The sequence below is a fragment of the Oncorhynchus masou genome, chromosome 28 (assembly GCF_036934945.1).
Source record: "Oncorhynchus masou masou isolate Uvic2021 chromosome 28, UVic_Omas_1.1, whole genome shotgun sequence".
In the NCBI taxonomy this organism is placed as follows: domain Eukaryota; kingdom Metazoa; phylum Chordata; class Actinopteri; order Salmoniformes; family Salmonidae; genus Oncorhynchus; species Oncorhynchus masou.
In genome coordinates, this window is record NC_088239.1 from 13,573,942 (window position 1) to 13,581,251 (window position 7,310).

At 42.8% G+C, this 7,310-nt stretch overlaps 1 pseudogene; it reads right to left on the bottom strand.

Moving 5' to 3' along the window:
- The window catches only part of LOC135517191 (gamma-aminobutyric acid receptor subunit rho-2-like), a 38,796-nt pseudogene extending 32,085 nt beyond the window's left edge, over positions 1 to 6,711 (bottom strand).
- Between the last annotated feature and the right edge of the window lie 599 nt (positions 6,712 to 7,310).

Here is a 7,310-nt window from a genome sequence, read left to right on the forward strand (position 1 = left end):
GAGACATTACATCAGGCGTCATGGAACTCCCTTTTCCCATAAGTGTATCAAACCACTCGTGACAAAATGTACATTAGACCAGAAAGCATGGAGCTGTGTTACGCTCGTTGATTGATCAGACCAAGGTGCAGCGTGGTAGGCGAACATCTTACATTTATTAAAATGAACACCGAAAAAACAACAAAATACAAAACGAACGTAAAGTTCTGCAGGCTATACAGCAACTATACAAAGTCAAGATCCCACATCTAAGGTTGGAAAAGGGCTGCCTAAGTATGATCCCAATCAGAGACAACGATAGACAGCTGCCTCTGATTTTGGAACCATACCAGGCCAACAAATAAATAGAAAAACTTGAATGCCCACCCAAATCACACCCCGACCTAACCAAATAGAGAAATAAAAAGGCTCTCTAAGGTCAGGGCGTGACAAGCTGTCGCTACATGTTGAAGTGGTTTGCTATTTATGATAATCCAGCCAATATCAATTGATTGGATATCATTGTCTCATTCAATTTAACTCAAGTTAAAATTGCCAGTTACCTTTTCAAATAGGCATTTTGAATAATATCTAAATTGGTTGGCTTCTACAAATGAGACAACTTCAACATTAATCTTGACACTGCTACGCTTTCAGGTTAATCAAAGTTTAATTCCCAAATAGCCTATACAGGTTTGATTTATCATTAACATTGATTAATCAGTCAAATTTGCTTTTGCAAAGCTCATTGAGTACAACCCCCAGTACTGACGGTAGCCCTGCCTTCACGGGAATCCCATGTAGCTTCAGCCTTCAGGATAAGTGACCCTGGTGGTGAATGTACCCTCACATTTGATTTACTGGTTACACTTATGATAATCCAGCCAATCTCAATTGATTGGATATCATCTCAATCAATTTAATAAGAAATTGTCTAACATACCTTTTCAGGTTCTTCCAATTAAAATGAGATATTTTAAACTTTCCCATATTAACCTAGATCAGTGGTTCCCAACCTTTTTACAGTACCGTACCCCTTTAAACATTCAACCTCCAGCTGCATACCCCCCTCTAACACCAGGGTCAGAGCACTCTCAAATGTTATTTTGTCCCATTATTGTAAGCCTGCCACACACTATACGATACATTTATAATACATAACGAGTGTGAGTTGTCACAATCCAGCTTGTGGGAAGTGACAGAACTCTTATAGGACCAGGGCACAAATAATGCTATTCATTTAACCATCTTACACCTAAAACATTATTTGTACATTGAAAATTGTGAATAACTCATGTTAATGAGAAGGGTGTGCTTGAAAGGATGCACATAACTCTGTAATGTTGGGTTGTATTGGAGAGAGTCCGTCTTAAATAATTTTCCACACAGTCTGTGCTTGTATTTAGTTTTCCTGCTAGTTAGGGCCGAGAATCCATTCTCACATAGGTAACGGGGTTGCAAAGGGCATCAGTGTCTTTAACAGCACAATTTGCCAAGGCAGGATACTCGGAGCACAGCCCAATTCAGAAATCTGGCAGTGGCTACTGATTAAATTCAATTTTCACAGAACCACTTCTTGCAATTTCAATGAGCCTCTCTGTTTCAGATATCTGTAAGTGGACTGGAGGCAGGGCATGAAAGGGATAACGAATCCAGTTGTTTGTATTATCGGTTTTGGAACAGTACCTGCATAATTGTGCACCCAACTCACTCAGGTGCTTCGCTACATCACATTTGACATTGTCCATAAGCTTGAGTTCATTTGCGCACAACAACAAAAAAAAATCATACAATGATGGAAAGACCTGTGTGTTGTCCTTGTTAATGCAGACATAGAAGAGCTCCAACTTCTTAATCATAGCCTAATTCTTGTCCCGCACATTGAATATAGTTGAGAAGAGTCTGTAATCCTAGATTCAGCTCATTCAGGCAAGGAAAAACACCACCCAGGTAGGCCAGTCGTGTGAGAAACTAGTTATCATGCAAGCAGTCAAACAAGTGAAAATTATGGTCAGTAAAGACAAATGTAAGCTTGTCTCTCAATTATTAGAAAAAAATAAGGATGACAAAGGCAGAGAATATTACCGTTTACAGATCATTTATTCTTCCTTCACACGGTAAGGTGGGGAAAAGGGGCTGGACGGAACCAAAGCAAAGAAAGTAAGTTAAAGTTCCCCCTCGTCTACATTACCTGCCTACCCAGTGGTTCCCTATTCTTAATGCCACCTGGCGCGCTAACCAAAATACAAGGGGTGGTCCGCCCAGGTCTTAACTAGTGTGCATAGACAGTAATTACTACGGGTATATGTATGCCTGCAGCCCTGTTGCCTAAACTCTCCCAAGGTGCCGTCCCCTGGGAACAAATGAAACAGAATAATTCAAACTTAGTGAACCATTTGAATAAACCAAAAACACGAGGCACTATGATATACACATACCTTTTGCAGGAGCAGCTACAACATACTAAATATTATTATTAATTATACCAGACCAACAATCAACACAGGACATACAAAGAAACTCCCTTTCCTAACAAAGGAACACTTGCTTTTCAAGCTGCAGAAGGAGTCGGTAATTGCAGACAGCTGTATCCCCTGACGAGAGGGCGGGGTCAGAGCTCTAATTAGTGATGGGCCGACCAATCAGCTGCTTTGGAATCCAGGAAGCCATCCTGAATACACACATACAAACCCACAACAACACAGAAACTGTGGAACGTATCAGATACCACGAAATTGAGGAGAAAAAAGGGCTAAAAAAATGTATATATACATAAAAAAATATCTACAGGAACAACTCGATTTAGCCAAAACTAAATACAATGTAGTCCACTTCAAACGTGCAATTTGATAACATGCAAGCAGTTTTGTTGAACGTTTCTCAAAGTAACATTGCTGCAGACCAAAGACGATCAGTTAATGAACACAATGACTGAGTTGGATGACAAATCAGCAGAACTCATTGAAGTTGTTGACCTAATGAATGATGAGAGAACTCAGGTGATGAAGATGGAAGTATTGATTTTCTAAGCAAGTGGAGGAAATCTCATCACTGAATCTCTCGCTCCATACTGAAGACCTCTATCTGCAAACCATGACAGATAAGTATGATACCGAACGGAGCAAGTGCGACACTCACATGTCCAAAATCAGTTCTCTAAGCGCTCAAGTTGACTCTGCTAGGCAGCAGAATATCACCCTTAGGTACCATCTGAAGGAATTTCAGAACGGTCATGCGCTACAGCGTGACTACCCAACCAAGCAACTGGAGCTCGGTACTCAAAGGAGTAAAGACGATAGAAGGTTTCAGACTTTGCCTCCCTCATGTGTCCCTCAGTCTTATCCTCTTGGACTTTCGGCCTCAATTTCCCCACATGATGAAGCCAACCCACTTGACACGGAGCGCCTTGACAAACTTGTCAAAAATGTCCCCACCTTTGACCCCATTCCAGGTCAGCCAAATGATACTGAGACGTTCCTAGCTGGCTACCCGAACGCTATGGATTCTGACAGGGTTACCTGTTGAAACGATCGTCAAATAGATGTGACGAGGTTAATTGTCTACAACAGCAGCACATGCTAAACAACAACTGTCACAAGCGTCGTAAGAAGCGGACCAAAGTGCAGCGTTGTGAGCGTACATATTCCTTTTATTTATAGAAAATGTAGCCAACAAAACAAGAAACGACCGTGATGCTTAACTTCGGCTATAATGCCTCTAACAAAGTCAACTACCCACAAAACAACAGGGAAAGAAGGCTGCCTAAGTTTGATTCCCAATCAGAGACAACAATAGACAGCTGTCCCTGATTGAGAACCATAACCGACCAAAACATAGAAGCACAAACCTAGAAAACAAAACATAGAATGCCCACCCAAATCACACCCTGACCAAACCAAAATAGACAATAAAAGGCTCTCTCAGGTCAGGGCGTGACAACAACGCTAAACTTGCCACAGCTTTGAAATTAGAATTCAGTGGTTCTGCGACTTGCACACACATCAGCTCACTGGCTAACAATGTCAAATAAGCTCAGAATGAACACACACGAGATTACTATCATAGGCTTCGTTCATCGTACTGCGGCCTACTCACTGAAACAGGAATGGAAGAGCTGTTACCATTCAAAGAAATGTTTCTGTCGAACATGTATCCCAATTTCATTACCTACTTGGGACCTACAACCCACGTTGGTTTGCCTATCTTACAACTCAGACAGCTTGCAAGCACAGCTTTTGAAGCATCAAAAGCACACAACTCTAAGAGCCCTGACGTCTCAGTTTTGAAGTTTGACCAGGAGCATTCACTCCAGTTAGAATCGACCTGTTCACTACGTTCCTGCACCCAACCCACACAAAGGGTCAGAGCACAAGGGTAACAAAACGTTAAAGGATGATCAAAACATAGACCCATGTTCTCTAGAAGTTCCACTCCGTGAAGAACTAAAGCGAGAAAAATGTGAGAAAAGGTTCAAAGATAAGTCACAAGGACTAGACGGGGAATTGCCAGACACCAGGTCTGCAGGAATTAACACCCTTAGCAAGGAAGTTAAAAGTCAAACTTCTCCCGCTCTCACTCGAGACCCTATCCAGGGCCCGCTCGATCAAGAAACAAGCCCACAGGCTTTGTCTATAGACTGATACAAATGTTGCGAAGAAAAATGTCTAAAGCTTCACTAAAGCCAAGCCCACTCAACATCCGAAAAGTTGATCAATATATTGACATTGATTACTTACTGTATATTGATATTTATACTGTTACTGGGAAAAGAGCTGGGGTCACGACATCCACCGAAGTTGGTCCCTCTCCTTGTTCGGGCGGCGTTCGGTGGTCGAAGTTGGTCCCTCTCCTTGTTCGGACGGCGTTCGGCGGTCAAAGTTGGTCCCTCTCCTTGTTCGGGCGGCGTTCGAAGTTGGTCCCTCTCCTTGTTCGGGCGGCGTTCGGCGGTCGAAGTTGGTCCCTCTCCTTGTTCGGGCGGCGGTCGAAGTTGGTCCCTCTCCTTGTTCGGGCGGCGTTCGGCGGTTGAAGTTGCCGACCTTCTAGCCATCGCTGATCCTCTTTTCATTTTCCTTTGGTTTTGGCAAGTCTTGTATCACACCTGGTTCCAATCCCATTCATTACATGTTGTGTATTTAACGCTCTGTTTCCCCTCATTGTCCTTGTCGGTGATTGTTTGTTTGTAAGCATTGTGCAAGATATGTTCTGGTGTGCGATGGGTTTTGTACACACTTTTGTTATTTTGTATATTTTGTTTTTCTGAGTTTTTGAGCACTTATTAAACTGCTCCGTTTTTTATACCACGTTCGATCTCTTGCGCCTGGCTTCCCTGCCACCAGCATGCACCCTTACAGCTGACAAGAAAGGCATTGCACTGTACTGGTGCACGTGACAATAAATACACAAATACACTTGATACACGAAAATACTAGCATGTGGAAACAGTGCCAGAAACTAAACCAAAGCATGAATTGCTGTCATACCTTGTCCATAGACTACTTACAGGGTAAGGAAACCAATGTGTCATTATGTAATTTGAGAGAACTATCCCTTTAATTTAACATGGTCTACCAATGGCACTGCTCTTGAAGAGTGAAACTAGGCTTACTGCTAAGGAATAACATTCACATACCAACACAAAACCGGAATGGGCACTTTACTCTGTGACTAACTGGATTTGGCTAAGAGCGACAACACAGCTACTAGATTTTGACAGAGAGGAATTCGTATCCACAACGATAAACTGGTCTGGTCTCTGTGGAGATGGCCTGGGGACTGGTTTCCATGACATTAAGGGGTCTGTTGTCTGGGGTCTGTTGTCTGGTGATTCTGCTGTGGACGGTCACATCCACAGATGGGGGAGGTGAGTAACAACCATCATCATTCTGTCTTAGTTCATCTGTCTTTACCTTCTGTTTGTCTCAAAATATTACAGTGCAGACTCCAGACTCCATATCATATGATACCATATAACTGTAAAACAAGCTTCTCAGACACATTAATTACTGTAGATCATAAACATGTTGGTCATTACCGAAGAATGACAAATTCATTCAAGAGCAGAGTTTTCCTGTTGCGTGTAGTGATCTTTGGCCACTTCCACCCTAAGGCAAAGTGTTATACACTGATTATACCAATTTGGGCAGTAAACCCCCATTTTGCCCTTAGAACAGCCTCAATTCATCGGGGCATGGACTCTACAAGGTGTCGACAGCATTCCAAAGGGAGGCTGTACATTGTTGACTCCAATGCTTCCCACAGTTGTGTCAAGTTGGCTGGATGTCCTTTGGGTGGTGGACCATTTTTAAAACACACAGGAAACTGTTGGTTGTGAAAACCCAGCAGCTCTGCAATTCTCGACACAAACCGGTGCGCTTGGCACCGACTATCATATCCTGTTCAAAGGTACTTGCATATAGTGGGGAGAACAAGTATTTGATACGCTGACGATTTTGCAGGTTTTCCTACTTACAAAGCATGTAGAGGTCTGTAATTTTTATCATAGGTACACTTCAACTGTGAGAAACGGAATCTACAACAAAAATCCAGAAAATCACATTGTATGGTTTTAAGTAATTAATTTGCATTTTATTAACAAGTGACATCAGTAAAGGATCAATAAGCTTTCACCTGTACTCACCTGGTAAGTCTATGACATGGAAAGAGCCGGTGTCTTTAATGTTTTGTGTAGTCAGTGTTGATGAATCTGTGTTCTGTGTTTATTCTCTTCCAGAAGTCCCTGTAACCTGTGTGTTCTCAGAGGATTGTGTCCTGCCCTGCAGCTTCCTGCCTGGCAGTGAGGAAGTAATCCACTGGATGAAACTAGAAGACAAGGACCTGACCATCCACTCCTACTACTACAGTACAGATCAGCTCAAACAGCAGAGCCAGAGTTTCAGAGGGAGAACAGCCCTGTTCAATGACCAGATCCCCAAAGGAAACGCTTCACTACTGCTGAGAGGGATCACACTCCAGGACCAGGGCAGATACAAGTGTTACACCAGCACTATTAAAGGCAACATGGAGTCCTTCATTAACATAGCAGTGGAAGGTACAGAATGTTTTTCTGTCTGTCTATGATGATCACTTCATGGCTGCTCCATGTGTAATGTCTACTTTGTTGCAGCTCCAGTCCACTTGGTGGACATACAGTTATCAGATGACATCATCACCTGCAGTTCTACAGGTATCTACCCTGAGTCTAAACTCACCTGGTCAACTGACCCCCCCTCTGACCTTTCATTTGACCCTGGAACCATCCAGAACTCCACCAGCATCAAGGTGGATGACCGGGGCCTCTATAACATCACCAGCACAAAACAGTTTAGCAGAGA